Raw genomic sequence first — 10,031 nt, 5'->3', positions numbered from 1 at the left:
TAATTATAAATAAATAAAAGTTTAAAAAGTGAAGAGTGACTGAGAAAGATAGTTGGCATCAACCTCTAGACACTATACATGCTTGCACATGTGTGTACACACACACACACCTTAAACATTAAAAGGAAAAAAGAGGCACCTGGCCACCGACGGGGGGCAGGACATGAGACAGGCACAGCTACCTGTAGGAGCTGACCCAGTCCCAAAGATCACTTACTGCTGGCTCCACTCACCAGCAATCTTTACAGGCAGTGAAAACCCAGGCAGCCTCTCTGAGACCTTCCTGTTGAGCTGGGAGGGACATTAGCTGTCACCCTTAGAATTGCTCCCTTTCAGTGCAAACTTAAAACGCAGTTAACCACAGCTGTTAAGTCCCACTCTGCAAATGGCATCCCAACCCCCCAGCTCCTGTCCCCCCTGCCCCGCGCGCCCCCGTGCACATACGCACACACACACCTCTTTCTACAACTGTAATGGCCCCAGGACTGAGCAGGTGCATGCAGATGACCTTCAGTTGGAAGAGGCTTTGGATTGTATCAGGGACAGCAGGGTCTCAGGGAACCCCCTAAGCAGAGTCCCCTGCCCTTCAGCTCTTGAGGAAGCAGGCGTGAGAAAGACCTTTGCTTATCAGCCGTACCTGGTACCTGAGGCCGCTTGACCCAGGGGTGTGACTGTGCTCAGTGAACACATGGGCGGGGCATTGTTTTCACTGTACAAGTCTCAGATAAGGGACCCCCCCCTCCCCCGCCCGCTGCTACCGATCAGGAACAGCTCCCGAATGCTCACCCACCTTGGGGTCATTACAAGCGGAGTGAGGTGCAGTGTGCCGCCTTACAAGCTAGCTGGCTTTACCGTTCTGGCTTCGTATCCGACCCACTGCCCAGACTATGTAAGGAGAGCCACCTAGCATTATGTACTCGGGCTAGGGTGGTGCCAGGCAGCACCAAACGGGCTGCAGCCGCCCAATCGCTCCCCAGGGAGTCATTCCCGAGATGGACGCCAGGTGGCGCCAGAGCCCGCGCACAGCCGGCTCAGACAAACGTCTCCTGTAACGGAGAAGCATTGCTTTCAAAGGAGAACTTTCTTTCTTTCTTTCTTTCTTCTTTTTTTTTCTTCTTTCGTTTTTTTTTTTTTCTTTCTTTCTTTCTTTCTCTCTCTTTCTTTCTCTCTCTCTTTCTTCTTTTTCTCTTTTTTTCTTTCTTCTTTCTTTCTTCTTTCTCTCTCTTCTTTCTTCTTTCCTTCCTTCCTTCTTTCCTCCTCTCCCTCCCTCCCTCTCTCCCTCCCTCCTTCCTTCCTTCTTCTTTCTTTCTTCTCCTTTTTCCAAGACAGGGTTTCTCTGTGTAGCCTTGGCTGCCCTAGACTTGCTTTGTAGACCAGGCTGGCCTTGAACTGAGAGATCCGCCTGCCTCTGCCTCCTGGGTACCTCAGCATAGGCCCCTGTTAAGGTCTAAAAGCCCAACTATCCATTGTTTCATCTGTAAATATCTCAGTTCCTAACTGAATAAAACAAGCACATTTCCCCCAACATGGTGTGTGTGTGTGTAAAAGAGATACACAGAGCCAGAGACTAGAGACAGAGAGGCAGAGACAGAGAGACAGATATGGAGGAGAGAGATTGATCTCCCCTTGGTGTCGCTCTCAAAGTCACATTTTGTGACATATAGATCCCATCTGGTCCAGGACAGCCAAGGATACACAAAGAAACCCTGACTCGAAAAACCAAAACCAAAACCAGATCCCATATGGGCTATCCATACTAATATCCTTGTGCCAACATCCTAAACATAATCTTGACTGCAAACACCCTTTTCTAAGCCTAGCCAAATTCCATGCTCTTAGGACCTGGTGTGTTTGGGAGGCACGGGCAGCCAATTATGGAAAGGTGAGCGGCTGGCTCCAGGTGTAGATGACTCAGTGGTGAAGTTGGTGTTTGAACCCAGGTCTGCCAGACTGAGAAATCTACACGTTCAGCCACACACCTTCATCCCTTGTTCCTCATCAAGACAGTTTGTCCCACCTCAGCTCAGGCAGTCTGGCCACATGAGTTGGTGGACACCAGGAAAGTTTCACTGTTGGGGTGGTAGCTGTCTCATCCCTTGGGAGCCAGTTACTTGGAAGGGTAGCTGCAGAGTGGTGCAGTCTGTTACCACACCAGCCCATCCCCCCCCCCCCCATCTGAAGGCATTTATCCACACCTGGCATGCTAGGATAGAAAAGAACAGCCAGGAAATAATCTGACTGCACGTGAGAGCAGGTTTAGAGAGACCATGGTGGAGTTTTGGGAGACAGGAGAGAGAGGTCTCCAAGGGTCCTGCCTCCTCTTGTGTTGATAAAAGGAGAGCTGGGAAGCCAATCAAAGCATTAGAACCACCATATTTTACTTGCTTTCTATTACTTGGGGCAACTTGGGGAAGAAAGCGTTTATTTTTTATTTTAATTTTTTAAAAGATTTATTTATTTATTTATTATGTATACAATGTTTTGCCTATATGTATGCCTGCCTTCCAGGAGAGGGCACCAGATCTCATTATAGATGGTTATTATGAATCACCATGTGGGTGTTGGGAATTGAACTCAGGACCTTTGGAAGAGCAGACAGCGCTCTTATCCACTGAGCCATTTCTCCAGCCCAGAAAGCATTTATTTTAGCTTACAGTTGTAATCTATTATAGTGAGAATTCAGGTCAAGGACTTAGGCAGGAGCACAAGCGGGAACCATGGAAGAACATTGCTTACTGACTTGCTCTTTATAGCTTGCTCACCTTTAATTCTTATGCAATCTAGAACCACCTGCATGGTGGGCATAAGCAATAGTGGTCCGGGCGCTCTGATATCAACCATCAATCAAGAAAATGCACCACAGACAAGCCCACAGGCAAATCCTCAGTTGAGGTCTCTTCTTCCAAATTGTTCAACTCACAAAAAACAAAACTAACCAGAATAATTAACCCCTTGTCACCTTGACACACAAACATATCACTATTAAACTATAACCTTTCCTTTCTTGTCTACCTCCAAGATTTCCTGTTTATATCACAATATAACATAGGCCAACTTTAAGGTCCCACAGTCAGATGGATGTGGTGGCATACTCCTTTAGTCCCAGCATTCAGAAGGCAGAGGCAGGCATATTTCTGAGTTCAAGGCCAGCCTGGTCTACAGAGCAAATTACAGGCTATCCAGGGCTATACAGAGAAACAGTGTCTTGAAAAAACAATCAAACAAACAAACATATGGCCCACAGTCTTTAAAAATGTCAACACTTAGCCAGGCGTGGTGGCGCATGCCTTTAATCTCAGCACTCAGGAGGCAGAGGCAGGAGGATTGATGTAAGTTCGAGGCCAGCCTGGTCTACAACATGAGTCCAGGATAGCCAAGGCTACACAGAGAAGCCCTGTCTCGAAAAACAAAAAAGCAAAACAAAACAAAAAACGAAAACCAAAAACACATTATAACAGTTCAATGTCTCTTTAAAATACTCAGAGTCTCTTAACTTTGTGCTCGTATTAAATAATAAAAAAGTTAGCATACTCCTCATTCCAAGAGGGAAGAATGAGGGCACAGTCACAGTCAGATCAGAGCAAAACCAGACTCCAACCATTTTAAACAGTTCAGTGTCTAATGTCTGGGACTCACAGATTGTCTGGTCTCCAGAGGGCTTGGATAGCCCCGCCTCTCTCCTTCTGCCATCTGCAGCATGCACAATGTGTCTGATAGGCTGAGGTCAGCTCCACAGGACACCTGCCACTGTCCTTGGTGCTTGTCCCACAGTCCTGGCTCTACAATATGCTGAGATCTTAACTGCAACTGAGGCCGAGTCTTCACCAACAGCCTCCCCTGGTCTCGTTAGGGACTATGACCCCATCACGTGCCGCCAAGCATTGGCTTCTCTATGTGACATCTCCAACCTTGAGATAGTCACAACTGAGGCTTCAAAACCAGTAATGTGGGAGCCTCTTATATGCTGCCAAGTTCAGCAGCTGGCTAGAGATGCAGCCTTGGCCCTCTCTGGACCAGGGCTTCTGCGTGCTGACTCTGAGGAAGCACTTCTCAGAAGATTTTTACCCCAACGATACTTGTCTCTTCTTAGTCGAAGCTGATTTCTCAGCCCCAGCTAACCAGCACCAAGTGTCCCAGTAACACAAAGGTTCAGCCGGTGCTGCCGATCTCTTGTCAGTCACAGCTGACTCTTCAGCCCAAGCTGACCAGAACCACTGGTTCTTTTAGTTTTGTATTGGCTTTTTTTGAGACAAGGTTTCTCTGTGTAGCCCTGACTATCCTGGTCTCACTCTGTAGACCAGGCTGACTTCAAACTGTAGATCTGCCTGCCTCTGCCTCCAGTGATGGGACTAAGGGCATGTGCCACCACCACCTGGAAAAATACAGATTAAAAAAAGAAAACTTTATTGATTTCTTATGAATTTCACATCATGTTCCCAAATCACACTCATTTCCCCATGATTTCATATCTGCCTCCACCCATGCAACCTCCCCCCACACAATAAAATATAGAATAAAAAAAATCTTGTCATGGAAGCTATAGTGTGTTACAGTGTGTCACACAGTATACCTTTCTGTCCACACATCTTTGCTTGCAAAAGCTCATTGCGATGACTTGCTGGTCTGGTTCGAGGCCTCTGGCTTCTGCTAGACTGTCAGTACTGGATCCTCACCAGGACTCCTCTAGGATACCCTATTGTTGCCCTGTGTCATGGAGACCCTGCAGCTTTGGATCTGCAGCACTGGCCCCTCACACACTCCAGCAGTTCACAGATGGGGTAGATGTTGGGGTGGGCCAACTTAAAGGCCTGGAACTGGGCCTGGGAGTTAGCTGAGTTGGTCAGCCCACCAGGCAAGCTCTCCTGCGCCTGTACCACCAGGGAGAGCTCTCCAGCAGGGCTCCAGCTAGCTCACCCAGTGCCACAGCTGGCAAGCAGCAGGGTCAGCTCCTCTGCTCTCATGTCCTCGAGCCAGCTCACCCTTGCCTTCACCACCAGGGTCAGCTCTACTGTGCTGTACAGACCAGATGCTGGGCCCATGCTCAGGAGTACTGCAGCCCAGTGAGGAGCAGGGCCAGCTCTCCGAGGTCTTATGACCTCAGGGCCAGCTCTCCAGGGGTCTCATGACCTCTGGCCTGTCTCAGGGGTGAGAGAAGTGCTGGGAAATGGGAGGGGGCACCATAGATTCTTAATTCAAAATATCAGTTAACAGTGCAATGGAGTCTTTGCTTCTCTCTGAGCTATCACAGGCTAGGCCCCCATCCTCCGCACTGCTCTTGGTATTATTTTCCCAGCTTTGAGCAATCAATGGCTTTTCTAGTCCAAAGTTCCAAATGCTTCCACAATCCTGCCCAAAACAACATGGTCAGATCTGTCACAGCAATAGTCCATGTCTGTCCTAGTTTTCTTTCTGTTGCTGTGTAAAATACTGGCCAAAATCAAATTATGGAGGAAAGGGTTTATTCAGCTTATGTGTCCTGATTATGGTCTCTCACTGTGGGAGATCAGGGCAGGAACTCAAGCAGCAGCTGAGGCAGAGCACAGAGGACACTGCTTACTGGCATGGTCCTCACAGCTTGCTTACCTGCCCTAGGATGACACCATCCTCAGCGAGCAGGACCCTCCCGCATTACTCGTCAATCAAGACAAATGCCCCCCACAGACATGTCCACGGGTCAATCTGATCAAGGCATTTTCTCAACTGAGGTTCCCTCTGCCCAAGTGACTCTACTTTGTGCCAAGTTGACAACAAAACTAACCGGTGCAGCCACCCAACCACATCAAACGCTGAAGGAATGACTGGCTCCATTGCTGTGTATCAACTGCTGTGACGTCACACTAGAGTCATTCAGGGAGGGCATCCCTCCCACAGAGGAGCAGGTCACCCTTAGGACAGCCAGCAACAAGGCATGGGGATCGTCGGGAGATGACCCAGCTCCTTCACACACACTCACACACACAATGAGTGGGTGTTCCCTTAGGACAGCCAGCAACAAGGCATGGGGATCGTCGGGAGATGACCCAGCTCCTTCACACACACTCACACACGCAATGAGTGGGTGTTTGTTCACGCACATACGTATGCACATATGTAAGCACATACCCCCCCACAAAGACCCATGTGCTCCCCCACTCACACTGACACACTTGCACACACACAGGCACAGGAAACAACTCCGAATCTTGTTGGAATGCTGACTCAAACTACCAAGCTATATATTTTTTTCCTTTGTTTTCTTCACATTCATCCTGTATGTCTAGTTATCACCCAGTACCCAGTGAGCTGTCTCTCATGGCCCAGAAATGAAGCCATAATAATTCCTATGTCACCAAGATAGGAGAAAGCCAGGCAACCATCTCCCTGCCGTGCCCTGGTTTCCATGTGACCGAGAGATGGTTGAGGGAGAGCGGTACTGTGCCCCGTTGCCCTCACCTATGTTCCAGGTAGTTCTGCAGACAGGGTATCAGCTCTGCCGTGGGTCTGCCCTCGTGGCAGATCTGATACACAGCCTTGAGCAAGGGAAACTTGTACAGAAGGGCCTTGTGCTTGAGGATGCGGGTGCACCCAGGCGGCCGTGTGTGGTCCGTTCAGCATCTCTCTCTCCAACTCCTCAACACTTTTTCCTGTCCTGGCGAAGGCTACGGCCACCTTGCGCTTCCGGCCCCCGTAGCAGGTGCTGACAAAGGTCGGCCACCCCGAAGCTCTCCAGGAAAATGGCTAAGGACACTTGGCCCCTGGAGAAAGTCCTGACCATCTCCACGAGGCCCCCGGTGGATGACAGCAGCCTTGGTGCTGTCTCCACAGCAGAAGCTGTCACAGAAGCCGGCCCCCTGCAGCGACAACATTCTTTAGAGCCCCCACACAGCTCCACCGTGTCTGAGTCTTCCACCACAGTGACTTGGAATTTGGGGGTCTGTAGCAGCTCTTTGAAGAGCAGGCTGTTCTGCAGCCCCGTGCTGCTGAGGGTGGTCTCAGGGAACCGCTCTGCGGCCACCTCATTGGCTATGTTGGCGCCCATCAGCACAGTGACATCCATGGCCACCTCATTGGCTATGTTGGCCCCTGTCAGCACGATGACATCCATGTCCGCCTTCTCTTGGATGATGTCAGAGATAATCTTGAGGCCCTTGACAAGGGAGAGGCCCAGGGCCTTCCTGGGCACTAGGTCGGCCATCTCATCACAGACGGTGCGTATGAACCAGTATGGAGAAGCAAATACCAGTAGGTCTGCATCCTGCATGGCCTGGCTGAGACTCTGGGTGGCCACCACATTCTCTGGCAAGCCTGTGTCCAGCCAGGTACTTCACGTTTTCATGGTCCCTGTTGATGACCTCTGTCAGCTTCCTCCCGTTGACGATTTCTTCAAATACTCACATCTTGACCGTGGAGGCCAACTTGTTTGCGTTCTTCATGTTGTTCCCAATGATTTTCACAACAATGGACCCCCCAGTTCCCTGATGCCAGGATGGACACCTTCAGGGGCTTTGCCACCACTTCCAGGCTGGTGTCCTGATGTGGGGACCATGTCTTTCCAGCTGGCTGCTGGCCACCATCTGCTTGGTCTAGCTTGCAGGTATCCTGCCCTGCCTGCCTTCCCTACCTGCCTGAGAAAGCCATTGACGACCTGAGCGCGGTGGCTCATGACTATAATTCCAGCATGTGGAAGGAGGTTCAGGCCGGAGAGTTGACTCCTGTTCAAGGACAGCTTGAGCTACAGAGTGAGACTATCTGAATACAAATAAGATAGAGATTTCAAAAAGCAAGGCTGGATACAGCTCAGCTGGTGGAGTACTTGGTCAATGTTCACGAGGCCCTGGGCTCTAGTCCCACCAGGTGTGGTAGCCAACGCCTGTGATCCTATCAATGGGAGGGTCAGAAGGTCAAGGTCAGCATCAACTCCAAATACATGACCTGAGATACACGTCTCAAAATAAATAAATGAACAAATGTATATAAATCAAATCAGAAGACATTTATAAAATGATCTGATGTTTAAACATTGCATATTTGATGAAATTAAGAAAATAGTATGATTTTTTAAAAGCATAACTATGATGACAAATGTTTATAGATGCATTTGGTTTGAGGCAGGGTCTCCTGTTTTCCAGGCTGGCCTTGAACCTATGAAGTGGAGGATGACCTTGAATTTCCAGTAGTCCTACATTCACCTTTGGAGGGCTGTATTTGTGAGCATACAGCACCACCGTGCCTGGTTTAAGGGGTGCTAGGGACAGAACCCAGAGCTTCATGCATGCCCAGCATGCTGAGCCACATCCCCAGCCCTGGCCCGCCCCCAGGAGGCAGAGACAGGTGGCTCTCTGAGAGTTTGGGGCCCGCCTGGTCTACATGGCAAGTTCTAGGCTTTATCTTTTGGAGACAGTGTGTGCCTGTGTGTGGAGGCCAGGGGCTGGTTTAAGTTTCATCCTCACTTGATTTTCACCTCATTTTAGAAGACACTCTTGGTCGTTAGATCTGGAGCTCGCTGCTCAGGCTAGGCTGGCTGGCCAGCAAGCCCGACGGCCTCCTGTCTCCACTCCCCAGTGCAGGGATCACGAGGGGCTTTTGATGTGGCAAGCTAAGCCAGGTCCTCGTGTTTGCTTGGAAAACACTTTATCAACTGACCAAGCTCTTCAACCACAATAAAATTTTTTTTTAAGGGCTAAGATATAAACTGGGCAGTAGGCCACTTACTTAGCATATGCGAGGCACTGGGTTCAATCTCTAACCCTGGGTGGGGGAATTTAAAATTAAAACAAACAAAATATAAAGACACAGGGTCCATGCCCCGGTAGCTAATCACCCCCTGCTGGCACCTTTTTCTCGACACCTCCGGAGGAGCACAGTTTCTCTTACAGCGGCCACTAGGGGGCGCATGAGTCCGAGCAAGGCATTTTGAGGAGCAAGGCGAGTGGCAGCAGAAATCAGAAGGTCCGATGAAGTTCCCAACCTGTGGAAGGATTGCTTGGAGGCTGCAATCCCTCAGTCTCCATTCTTCCAGCCGCAGACCTGTCCCTCCCTCCCTTCCCAGGTCAGTGAGGACTGCCACAGATATGAGCAGGACTCACCTCAGACCACACTCCCTACCTGCTGGGGCCAGAGACCCTGTGGTGGGACAAGGTTTCTGGCTTTAGACATAGGAGAGCCCACAGATTTACAGGAGCCACCTAGAGTCCCGCGATTCTGGAGCTGAGGGAAGAGTTCCTCGGTCTCCCTGGCCTTTTGGGAAAAGGGAAAAGCAATCAAACAGAAAGCTGCATTTAATGACTTGAAACAGCCACATCAGCAGTCTTTTTTGTTTGTGTTTTTGTTTTTCGAGACGTTTTTCTGTGTAACCCTGGCTATCCTGGAACTAGCTCTGAACACAGAGATCTGCCTTCCTCTGCCTCCTGAGTGCACTAGCATTGTCTAGCTTATTTCAACCATTTTGTTTGTTTGTTTTGTTTTTTGAGACAGAGTTTCTCTGTGTAATAGCCCTGGCTGTCCTGGACTCACTTTGTAGACCAGGCTGGCCTCGAACTCACAGCCATCCACCTGCCTCTGCCTCCCGAGTGTTGGGATTAAAGGCATGCGCCACCATGCCCAGCTTTATTTCAGCAGTCTTCGGATGTGAGAGAACAGGACAGAAAAAAAAAAAAAATTTGAACCTCTGTGTTTCACTGTAGCTGATTTTGACCTTTTGACCTGGTTGAACTGAGAATCACCCAGGAGGTTAATGAAGCAGTTCTCTGGGTCAGGGCATTTCCAGGAAGAAATAAATGAGGGCGAATCCCTGCTGTGAGTGTAGGTGGCGCCACCCCATTGGTGAGGGACATACACAGAACAGAGTCGGGGGGGGGGGGGAAGGAGAAACAGTGGTAGTGGGTACTCTGTCCTTCCGTTTCCTGTCTTGCCCACCACGGTCCCAATCAGGCCAGTGATCTGCCAGAAGTGATGACATCAGGGACCACGGACTGATGCCTCTGAATCCATGAGCCAAAATAAACCCCTTACTTTCTTGCTGTCTTCTCAGGTATATTGTCTCAAAGATGACT

At 49.6% G+C, this 10,031-nt stretch overlaps 1 pseudogene; it reads right to left on the bottom strand.

Moving 5' to 3' along the window:
- Positions 1-6,428: 6,428 nt before the first annotated feature.
- On the bottom strand, positions 6,429-7,642 carry LOC127194146 (glycerol-3-phosphate dehydrogenase 1-like protein; annotated as a pseudogene).
- Positions 7,643-10,031: the final 2,389 nt, after the last annotated feature.

This window comes from Acomys russatus, chromosome 10 (genome assembly GCF_903995435.1).
Source record: "Acomys russatus chromosome 10, mAcoRus1.1, whole genome shotgun sequence".
Classification (NCBI taxonomy): domain Eukaryota; kingdom Metazoa; phylum Chordata; class Mammalia; order Rodentia; family Muridae; genus Acomys; species Acomys russatus.
The sequence above is the reverse complement of the archived record's forward strand: the minus strand, read 5'-3'. Positions and strand labels throughout refer to the sequence as shown.